This window comes from Eptatretus burgeri, chromosome 14, assembly GCF_056783735.1.
Source record: "Eptatretus burgeri isolate ZD-2024b chromosome 14, Ebu_testis_v1, whole genome shotgun sequence".
Taxonomy (NCBI): domain Eukaryota; kingdom Metazoa; phylum Chordata; class Myxini; order Myxiniformes; family Myxinidae; genus Eptatretus; species Eptatretus burgeri.
Window position 1 is genome coordinate 14,663,535 of NC_140974.1, and position 12,163 is coordinate 14,675,697.

The 12,163-nt window shown below is 41.6% G+C and overlaps 1 long non-coding RNA gene across 1 annotated transcript; it reads right to left on the reverse strand.

Moving 5' to 3' along the window:
• Positions 1–3,017: 3,017 nt before the first annotated feature.
• Positions 3,018–12,078, reverse strand: LOC147012695 (uncharacterized). Its single transcript, XR_015051149.1, has 3 exons — positions 11,725–12,078; positions 9,737–9,840; positions 3,018–3,082 (listed from the first exon to the last, which is right to left on the reverse strand). It is a non-coding gene; the product is annotated as an uncharacterized LOC147012695 (long non-coding RNA).
• Between the last annotated feature and the right edge of the window lie 85 nt (positions 12,079–12,163).

Genomic DNA, 12,163 nt, shown 5'->3' on the forward strand with positions numbered 1-12,163 from the left:
GTTACATCTCGCATCAGCTGACGGAAACTGGAGAACCATCGAAGTAAATCTATAATTTTGCATTGAAGAGAGAAATTAACTCCTAATTTCGTCGTCCCCCCCAACCTTTGACCGAATTGGTCCGGGTTTACATCATATGCCCATGCACCACATGTCTTACTGGTCAAGGGGGACGGAGCATTCCACATGTGGGCCGTGTTGGAGGGCATTTGTCACAAAGATGGTTTCCTTGGAGGATCGTTTTCTCATCACTGCCTGGGGCGTCTCCCTTGGGTCAGTAATGGCAATGTTCTAATCAAGGTGAGAGCAAATGGGGGTAAAACTGGTGCAAGAAACATCTGTACTTCCACTACTCACCCTCATGCCTTGAACACGAACAACTCCCAAATTCTGTCCTTTCTGCAACGGACACTACAATTACATATGGCATCTGGAATTTTAATATATCACCAGCATTGTTCTGGAAATGATCTGGAATTTTACTGTCGGATTGTTCTGGAATTTTAACACAAGAATTTAAAAAATCGGAACTTTTTAACGATCTTAAAAAAGTGGGATCCCGACAAGGAACATGAATGCACAGGACAGGCAGGAGGAGGATCTTCAGCCAATCAAAGCATGCACTATTATTACCAACATATGGTTGCTTGTCCGAGTTCGATCCTTTTCAAATGCTGAGCATCAAATAAGAAAGCAGCACATCCAATTTTTAACTCGCCTGTTCGAAGAACAGAGAGCCATAGCGATACCCAGGCATGAGCGTGACCGTCAGCGTGAAAATGTTAAAGTTTTTGGTGCAAGTTATTTTTTCCTTTCTCATGTTTTTATCTACCACACTATTTTTTATATACCCGATATATATATATATATATATATATATATATATATATATATATATATATATATATATATATATATATACATATATATCAGGGCGCATTATGTGATACCGGTCATCCATCCGTCTGTCCGTCCGTCTGTCTGTCTGTCTGTCCGTCCGTCCGTTCCTGTCCGCACTCTAACTCCCAAAGTTTTCAACTTTCACGTTTCATATTTAGTACGTAGGTACAGACTGTGGAGACGGTGTGTCGTGATATACGTTCGTCATCTAAAGTGGTTGCCATGGCAACCAGGATGCTGTTTTCCATCCGTTCCTGTCCGCACTCTAACTCCCAACACTACATATTACTTCTTCTTTTAGATGCATTTCTCATGGCAAGGGGCGTACCATAAAATTCGGACCATTGAGCACATTGTTATACAAACCGCATCCCCTAAATTTAAAAAAAAATCTGGAATTTAAACACACACAAGCGGCACTGGTTTATAAGCCGCAGTGGTTTATAAGCCGCAAATGTTGCACAAAAAACCAAGCGCAAAAACGTCCGAAAATTAGCCACAAAAAGTGATCGATCTTGCTTCGAGTCTAATCTGAACAGTAGAAACACCCCGACCATCCACTCTCTGTGTGCTAACCCAGTCTTCAAGTTCGTCTTCCAGTTCCGGCCATTGGCATTTCCTACCTCTGAAAGCCTTTGTTGACTTTTTGCAGCGAGAAAGTTTGCTCCTCTGTGAGTTTTGAATTCCTCGTGTGGACCTCTTGTTTACTAATTACAATATACAAATACATATATTGCTTTAAAATTATTTGGATCAGACTTCACTGCAATGCTTTATTAAAAAAATTATTAGACGAGTCTTTTAAAAACGAAAAACGATAAATGTATAAACAGGCGAGCATTGAGTGGCTTTGACACCACTCTGGTCAAAGTCTTTGTTTATGACTCGGGCAAAGTTCTAACCACCGACCTCCTCGACTCAGAAAGGTCACTCTAACCATTACACCACTGAGTCTGGTTACGTGTTGTAGACATCATGTGGAATTTTAATCGGATTGATATATACTTCTGGTAAAATATAAATCTGCATCAATGCTTCTTCCCCCCCCCTCCCCTATTTTTTTTCAAGGGAACACATAAAGCAAGCTAATACACAATGACACAGAGGAAGCACACTCCCGTTTGAGCTGTCTCGTCGAGGTTTGATTCCCTGCCCAACATGTAGGATACTACCCTGGTTCTTTGCTGGCAGAGCATTGCACCAATGAATCCGTAGTTGCTCAGAGACGATGCTAAGTGGGCTCTTGTGTCTGTTAATATTCTTTTGTGTATGTTGAAAGTCCCCACGATGTCGATGGACACTCAGTGTAACGTTCATCCGATGGATGGCATATTTTGTGATGCAACGCCATATTTGCCTGGAAAGCATCAATTGGTTTGATTAATTATATATAGTCAGGTCAAGAATCAAACCCAGACTCGACAGCTCAAAGAAGAGCTACCTAACACTGCCCCCATCATCAAGTGACCTCGCTCAGTAACGGATAATCTGGAAGCAGAAGATCCAACAAAAATACATGTCGGTGAGTGAAAGAAAAAAAAAATCAGGTGTAAATTCAAATACTGTACTGTATTTCAACCAAGGAAATAAATTCTGAAAATACAGAGGGTTGAGAAAATAATGCATTCGACGGAGTTTAAAATTCATACATGGTTTCAGGAAACGTATGATGAGGTCACGGACATCAGAGAGATAGTGCTGAATACAATTTCCTCAAAGTTGATTTGATCAAATGGGAAGTGAAGCGGCTTGCAAGCTGGAAGTGATTAAATAAAGCGATATTACAAAATAAAATCGTGAGAGATATTACAAAAATAAAAATAAAAAGAGGTGAGAGAGGCCCCAGATTTGTTTGAGCCGTTTGAACAAATACCATAACAGCTGATGTGGTCACACAGACATTAGCTGTGCAGACATGAGCTTTCAACGGTCAATTGATCAAGGGAAGGTGATGTCAATGGAAGGTGGTGTCAGTATTGGATTCAATGAATTGATATCCAAGCACTTTTCCTGTTCAGCACTTTCTGAAGTTTTACATGAAGTTTTACATGAATTACCATTTACATGAAGAACAGGAACAATTTGACGTAAAAGGAAGAGAAGGCAATCATTTTGTACCTGCAGTCCTTGCGTGAACAGCCGTGGAGAAAAGTCCGCAGAACAACCTGATTCGGCCTGCATCCTGTCCAGGAAAGCAAAACGATGAATGAAACCAAATGATCTTCATGATACAAGGATCCATAAACGTCACGATATGCATGTCGGTGTAATGGTTATTACTCTTAACACCGATATACGTGTAAGATCTCTACCCCATTTCCTGTTTATATACATTATATATCCTCCGCGGTCTTTTGGCTCAGTATTGCTGAACAGTTTTACCTCCACCACCTGAGGTGGACATGGGTTATGTTTTCACCCCTGTTTGTCCCTTTGTTTCGCCATCTGTCCGTTGGTGAGCAGAATATCTCAAAAAGTTATTGACGGATTTGGACGAACCTTGGTGGACAGTTTTAGTGCGTGATAATGGAAGAATTGATTTGATTTTGGTTCAGGCTCAGATCCAGACCCATCCTTTCAGTGGGATACAAAACATAAACTGTTCAGCCTGGCAGAGGTATGTGCTCCACCAAGTGCCGTTCAAGTTACCCTCTCCAGAGGAGAGGGTATTGCATTTGGGTCTGTTTGTTTGTTCACATAGAACATGAATGTGTATTAATTATATCAGACCCTTTAGAGCCCTAAGACCCTTTAAGACCCTGAGTCCCACAAAGACCATAATACCCATACATTCCTTTAGACACATGAGACTCCTTTCTACTCTTTAGAACTTCACACCTTTCAGACCTTTTAATACATTGTAGACCCCTTTGACCTTTAGACCCATTTTAGATGTTTTAAGACCCTTTAGTCCCCCCTCCCCCTTTCAGATAATTCCAACCCTTTAGACCTCAAATTACACAATTTAGACCCCTTCGACCTTTTAAGACCTTTTAGACACTTAATACCATTTTAACCATTTAGACCTTTACAACTTTTCAGACCTTTTTGCACATTTACAACTAGACCATTTAGACCTTTCATTGGCAATCAACGACCTTTCATTAAGTACATCCTTCCATTTATTTGCCACACAAAATACACCACACAAAAATAGTTCTGGCATGGGTCTGCAATCTCTGATTGCTCTTTCCTGTCTCATTGGAAATTCTCCGCTATACCATCAGCCAGACAGCCATCTGGTATGACCATTCATGGTCATAAGACTGAGGAGGTTATTCAGGGTGAAATAAGGAGGGAAGGGGGTCCCTTGACCCACCTTACTCTACGCGTATACGAGACCTTGGTCCATATTACTCCATCATATGTAGTGGAAACTGGGAAGCAATGGGACACAACACATGGTGGGACATCCCTTCTAGTTCATGTTGAGCCAATCTTTTGCCATTGAGTTGTCAATGATATTTGAGCAGATTCTGTTGGTTGGAACAGCAAAATGGTTGGAGTGTTCGCTCTGATTCTGTGAGGGCGGCAGTTTGGAATCCCGGCTGAGAAAATTCCAAAGACTTTAAGAATGGTACGCGCTGTTTCCTTACTTGACATTCAGCATTTACCCATCCATCCATTGAGACCATACTCTGTGCAGAGCGTTGGTGCTGCTTAAGCAGTCTCCTGAGCTATTGGGCACAATCCTGGATCGGTCGCCACTCCGGCGCAGGATACCAGCAAGCTGGTACTCATTTTTCTGACCTGGGAAGGATGACAGGCAGCATCAACCCCACCTTGTAGTAATTCAACAGCTGAGCGGGATTTGAACTCAAGATCCTAGGATCCATTCAGCATTTATAAAGGATAGAATATGGACAAAAAACCATAGGTTGGCAACACCCGTAAGTTGGCAACCATCTTGCAGGCTTGTTGGCCTTAATGGCCACCTTCTGCATTGAAGTTCCTCGCAAGGGAACTCATATTACTCGATTAGGTGACAACCCAATGGCACTTATAACATCATCTTGTCAAAATGTCCCAAAGTGGGGCAAAAGATGCCCCCACGCCCCCCACGACCTTCACACTTTAACCCTCATCGGCCCGAGCTGCATGTCAAGTATCCTTCTCAGAATACCTTCAAGCCGAAGGTGTCATGGGCAATTTCAAATAAAAAATGTTCTGCATACTGAACAAAAGGACCAAAGCAGAAGTATATATTTTCACAGGAACATTGGAACATGGCACAGTGGGGCATCCCTCCAGCAGATATCTTTGCCTTTGTATTGCAAATTAACTTAAGTGCCAACATATTGGTCAACACTAACTTCATGATCTTTGTTACAATGTCCCAAAGTGAGGTGCAAGATACCCCTTACCCCTCACACATATCATCTCCTTGGTCCTGGATATATGTGCTGTATGATCTTCCTCTGAATACTCACTGATTGAAGGTAAAGTGGGCAGTTTATGAATAATGGACAATTTCAGTCTACTGAATAAAAGGACCAAAAAGTATGGAAATATTGGAAAGGGGACACCTATCCCAACAGAGACATATTGCCTCACCTTACGCGAATGGAAGAGTATGGTCACTCAACACTTTATTATCAAATGTGTAAAGAGAATATGAGTGTGTGGAGGCGATGGGGTTACAAGAGCCTATTAAATAACACATAGTTGCTGTCAACACCATAATGCTTTCTGCAAAGCGCAACAATATTATATTCAAGCCATTGGTGCACACCGGGGTGTGCTTATGTTAACATCATATATTCCATCTGTAGGTTTAGTTCATCGAGAGGTCATGAGAGTCCCTCAGGTGGATGTGGAATGTAGCTTGAGCATGTATTTCCTTGTTGTTTTTGTTCCTGGAATTCTTAAGCATTGCTATTAGCATGCACAGCACTGCTTCTGACTTGCATCACAACAGCGCAGGTTAGAGAGGGTGAAATATTAAATTATATATTTCATTTTAAATCCTCACTTTCGCCATTGCAGAGTTTTCTTACAGAAGCAGAAAGCTTTAACTTCCAAAAATACAAACTGCTATTTTGTTAAACAGTTGCATCTGTACTTGTTATTTTTGTTGACTTCTCTGGTTGTGTGTTTGCCTGTGGCACTTAATTGGTGAGCTGGAATTTATTCATATTTTCCCAGCCCGAGTTCCATGCATAATGATCCAGAGGAAATGCCATGCTATAATATCCCAGAGGCACTAATTTGTCAGGAAGAAACTGGCCCACGTGGTTAATGCTACGAGTTCAAAACGACGACCTTTTAGAGAGCATGCAAGGCTTTGGGGACTGCGCTCTCCGAAAAGCAAGCGACAGGCCATGAGCTCCACGACTCGCAAATGTCCGGCGTAAGCAGGTCATGGTCTCGATGGTGGACAGACTGTTCACATATCCCTGTGGGTTGGCCTGTTTAGCATTCCCAATCGAACCTATTGCTTGTAATGCTGGTGGTGTCAGGTAAAAATCCTGTACGTTACATCAACTTGTCCATTGTTTCCAGGTATCCTTGAAATTGATCTCAAATCCACACTGACGTCCTTGTCCCGCACGGTGCATTGGCATGCTCCTCCATAAATTGTCTATCGCTCCAATTAAAATTCACAATGAAAAGAAAAAAAAATCATGCTTGGATCAACGAGTGCAACCTAGTTTCCTTATCCACTTGGAATTCTTCCGAGAAAATGTTCTTATTCATACAATTGGTGAGCAAACATCGTGAAGGTCTCACAATAGGCTACCACGTTGGCGTCAAAATTAAACGAAAGACCCTCCCACTTTCTACAATACCTCGAGAAATTAAAACATTTTATCTTGTGAGCAATGTGAAGGTTGTGTCCGCATTGGTTTGTATGCTTTTGTGTACCTTAGCGATATGCACAAATGCATGTGCAAACCTCTAACTATGTGACTTTCGAATAATGTGTGTGGCTTTGCTGGGCAGAGGTAATTACAAGCTTACAAAGGATGTACAGATCTGTTTCTGTTTAACCAGGACCGGGGAGAGAGAAGCAATACTCGCTGTTTGGGGGGAGGGGGGTGGAATGGATGGTTTTCTGTGGATAATACAGCACACTCTCCTTTGATTTGCACCATTCCATTCAAGAGGATGAAGTGTTTCGGGTGAACAATTCCAGACATTTCCACCACTACAGACAATCTTTCTTGCGGATGCAAGGATTGTTTTCTGAGAAAGCAGTATACAACTTTGTTTGAACAAACTCTACATCAAACAGGAAGGGCCAGCTGCTTTTTGTAAGATAACCTGCACGAGCATTAAACTATCTTCCAAGCTTAACCCCACTCTCCCCTCTTAACTCAGCAGGGGCTTAGGCATGACAGGTTTTGATGCTTGGTTACGCATAGTGTTGCTAAGCTTGAAAGACAGGACCTGAAGTTTTTATTTTATTTTATTTTTCATTTATAAGAGGAATGGTTGTGTTCACAGGCGTTCCCTCAAAAAAAAAAGCATTCCGTGCTCAGTGGCTTGAAGTCTGTAATGTATAGATGCATCCTGGAATAACAGCTCCCCCTTTCTCCCTCGACTTCCCAGCCCAAACCTTCCTCTCTGAGATATTGAAATAAATGCCTCGGGCAGGTCTGATGCAAAGCTCCAGAGAGGGTTGTAAAAACATGGATGCTACATCGTATCACAAAAACAAAAAAGATATTCATCAGAGAAGAAACGAGTGGAGTTGGGGATTTAAGACGCATCATGCTCAGATTATGTGACAGAGCCACCGGCAGCGCCAACCAGGAAAACTCGGTCTCACAATAAGGCTGACCGAGATCGCTCGGTGACTTTCAACAGGGACCTTCAAAAGTGCTTGTTGAAGGTCACTCGGCGACCGATGCGTTGATCCTGCACCTTGCTGTGAACACAGACTTTTCCGGGTTGGTTGTACCTGAGTGTTTGCCAAAGTCTGAACACAATATTATTAGGAGTTGTCCAGTCGTGCAATTCCAATAAGGAGGAAGATTACATCAAGTTTACCTGAACAATAAGCTTTTCTTCTGATATCAAGGTGATCTGCATGCAGGTTGGATATGCAGGTCTCATTAAAGAGATATAAGTTGTCACAGAAGTCTTTTGGCTTCAGGTCCCTCGAGCTCAAACAAATTACTAATTGCCATTTTGAGTAGTTGTATATTTTTTTCAACCAAATGCTGGTAGAGTAAATCATACATCTGCTCATGTTTGATTGTATATTCATTTCAATCTGCAAGTCTTTGTTCACAATATCGGAATGCGATGAAGAATGCATATCTTCATGCGAGGAGCATGCACGGTCCATGCCACGCACGCTGGTACAGACCAGCGATTCAATGGAGTTTTACCAAAGGTCATGAAAGCAGCGAGTTCAGCACAACTATCAAAAACAAGGGTTGATCACATTAATGGGGGCATAATCCCAGCAGGCAGAGTTTATCAGGTCAACATCTCCTTCCTGCCACTGCACAACCTCGTACGTATTTATCAACTCACCTGCTGCTAGTCTGCTTCCTTAACTCTAAGCTGGATGCTCAAAGCCATTCATCTTGCACGTTTCTCTGCCATTCGTGGAATCGCCTTCCTTCTGCTGTCCATTCCTACTCTTCCCTCCAGGCTGTCAAATGAATGTACATCCCCACTCTTTCCCAAAGCAATTTGCATTCACTTCTGCTTTCCAAAGTCACAAACTAATGGCATTAGTTTGTTACCAGCAAACAGTGGGAGAAATTGTCATCGTTTTTCAAATGTAGCTCCAGTTGCATATTTCCTGTAGAGAAGTTTAACAGACTGCCTTATAGAAAGACGTTTCCTTTCCTGTATTTTGCATTTGAAGTCCTTCTAAGGACCCACATAAGTGGTCCTGAAGGTCCTCAAAAGGATTTTTATTTTTTTTTATTTTTTTACAGGGTCCATGCTGCACTAATTACTGCGTCAGTAAATTTTCTCTGTTGAGGTGGCAGTTGTTCTCCATGGAATTCACTACATCATTACACCTCTCAGAGGCAACTGAAGGATACGTTCTGAAAACTACTGTGATCTTTTTACCTCTATCAAAAACTTATCAACCTACCTGGCCAATCTTCTGTTATTGATTTGCTGATGAGCCCCACTTTTCCAAACATTCATCGTTGAAGTAAACAGGCCTCCAGCTGTATCACAGTCAGCCATTTTAAAGAGAATCAAAAATTGACAAAGCACTCACAATATGATACACAATTAACCCAAACTTCTGTAACCTTACTCTGTCTTCCAGGATAAACAAAAATTGAACTCGCAAATCCTTCCGGGTTGTTCTACATTTCATCTTTGCAAATTCCGCAATCTCTTGGCGTCACTCTTAATCAGGTAGATCAGATTTTCTATTTGGCCTCCATAGCTACGTATATGTCATATGGATGTAATCTGCCAGGCTAATCGTTCAACTCATCATTTGTACAAGGCTCCATGGAATATGGTTGTCCACCATCGGTTCGTGTTCTTGAGGGCTACCTCACACTCCTGAACAAAGATGGGTCTCAAGCCATATTTGTAATTCCAAAAAGTTAGTGGGCCTCATTATTTTACTCTCTCCCATATGATAATTTGTTCATCCCACTCCTTTAACAATATCTCTCTGTCCAACCTTTCAAAGCTTGGACTGAACTGAACGTCCTCTAGTTTCTTGTCATGAATAGCTGGTCAACTCGATTTCTATTTCTTTCTCTAATCACCAAACGGGGAGACATTTTCTCATTCCCTTTCATTCCTGTACAGTTGTGCTTTTTCCTTCAGCCCTTTAGATCCTGAGCAAACGAAGAAAAAGAGGAAGAAAAAAAATAATAAAAACCTCAACAATTATCCTCACCTCTCTCTCTCTTGACATTCTGGTTACAGCTTCTTATTAGCTGTCGGTTCCATTGCTCCCCATCTCAGAATATAAAGCTTCCATTTTCATCATGTGAGTCTGGGCTGTAGGAGAAAAAAAAATGTTTACTTGAAACAAAGCACAAATTGATTTTATCACTTCAATGGCTGAAAGAAGATAGGACTCTGCTCTTAACAGAATATAGAAGACATGAAATCAAGTTCATACTGGCATAAGAGCCTTTCAGCCAATCGCTCGGCCAGTCTTATCAACAATGTTCACTTACTCCTTTCTGTACATCATATCGATTGCTCCCTTTCGAGACAAGGCTCCATTTTTGTTACAATTGAGAATTTTTTTCTCTCGCAAATGAAATTCCCTTGAATTCCGCAAATTCCACGTGTACTTCAGCATTTTCCTTTGTTTTGTGAAATGTTTTCAATCCAACTCCTGTTTGCCAATTCTTTTCATCAACATGTTGAACAATGAAGAAAGTCTATTTTCATTACTTCAGTGAAACTCTCCAACGTACAACAGCCAAAGACGCTGGTTCGATAGACACCATTAACAAGACTCGTACGTGCGTTGGTCGTGGTACTTCTCTATTTCATTCGGCTTATTTCCAATACTGGTGCCACTTTAAATGACATCTTAATAAATCACTATCCACAGTGCTATTTTTAGAGCAAACTTTTGGAGTAAACCTACACCCAGAATCTATACATCTTGATCCAGGGCATATCTTTCTTAGCACAACAAGGATTTCCTGTTCCACACAATAATCAGCTCTTCCATAAGCCTCAATCTCTGTTAAATAAATGGTTCTCCGAGTTTTTCATTTTGAGCCGTTCGCACGTGATTTAAAAGCTGAGTTTGTAAAAAAAAGAACAGGAGTTGAAGGGAGTTGTGAACACAATAAGAACACAAAAAGGTGGAACCAAATTACTTTTTCACACAAATAGAATATGATGGCCAAAATAAGTAAGTGAAACAATTGGGGACATCTCACGATTTGGAATTGGGTGCTACGAAGTGTTAGCTCAGGATGTACACCATGGGGAAAAAAGGGAAAATACTTTAAACCACTACACATAAATAGGGTTGATTTGTCAAGAAAATAATGTTTCATAAACGTTAAATAATAATCCGTACAAGTAAAAGGACAGTGTCTGTCTGTTTTGGTTTCCTATCTCCTCTCTCACTGCTTCAAGCATCGTCACCAAACTTCATCGGCATAATTAACAGTCTTATAATTCTGCTCATGGCATCTAAATCAGGAAGTCGGCAGATGTCCGATGGAGGGATGCCATGGGTATGCCGTATGTTGAATGCAAACACAAGTCCTTGAAAAAAAAAATCTACCAAGATACAGACTTATGTTACAAAATAATTTCAAGTGCTTGTATGTTACTCTTTCACAGAGAACCGTAGCACCGAGAGGCCCCAAATTTCGGTTCCAGGAAGTTCAGAATCTGACCAAGGTTTCAATTTACTACAGGTTGGCCTTGAAGGTCGTTTTGAAGCCACCAAAGGCCGTTATAAAGTGTATATTGGGATGTGAGAATCATGCAATACTGCCGCCAGCCTGCAGGCAAAAGGCAACCACCATGAGGCCAATAACTCCATTACTTTTCAACATCTGTCACGTCCCGAAACCCCCGCTGGGAAAAGCTCACACAGGTGGGCTGCGCCGGGTAGCCCCCCCCCCCCCAGTAAACCTGTAAAGTACCAAACAGTCATCTGCAGAAGAATCACATCCAACAAGATTCATGAAGCTCATAGACAGCGTCGCTGAGCTGCAAAACTGACATCCAAAACAGCCCGTTTCCAATTTTTCTTCTTCTTTTCAGACAGCCAAACTCAAATTTGGTTGAAGCTCAATACTTACATGAAAGAAGAATTTACTGAATGTTTCATTGGGAAGGTCCAAGACTACTCAACATTTTCATATCTTGAAAGTATTCCAGAAAGTAGGCATAGCTGCTTACCTATGCTTAGGGCAATAAACGGCCAAGAGCCCAAGAGGAGTGGGTGGGACAACACCTGTCAATCAACCTGGGAGAGGTGGGCACACGGCGACATGCCAGTCACACCGATGTGGGTGTGGTTCATGGTGGAACATTACATACGGTTGGACAACAGAAAACCATTTTCAAGTCTGTCTACTTCTAGTCCTACTACTGTTCAGTTGTCACATCCTTTGTGTTCCCCTGTTCATGTTCAACTCACAGTTTTAACCACCACATAACTGTGTCCACCTCCCACATTGGATTGATAATATACACTTAAGTACTATCGACTGTATAAATAACAATGTGTGCTTTTATTTACTGCATCATATGCACTGCATCACTAAAGCCGCTAAGGGACTACGCAAACCCACCAAAAGCTACAATGGAGCCAGCCAGTTTGCTAGCGATAAGCGTT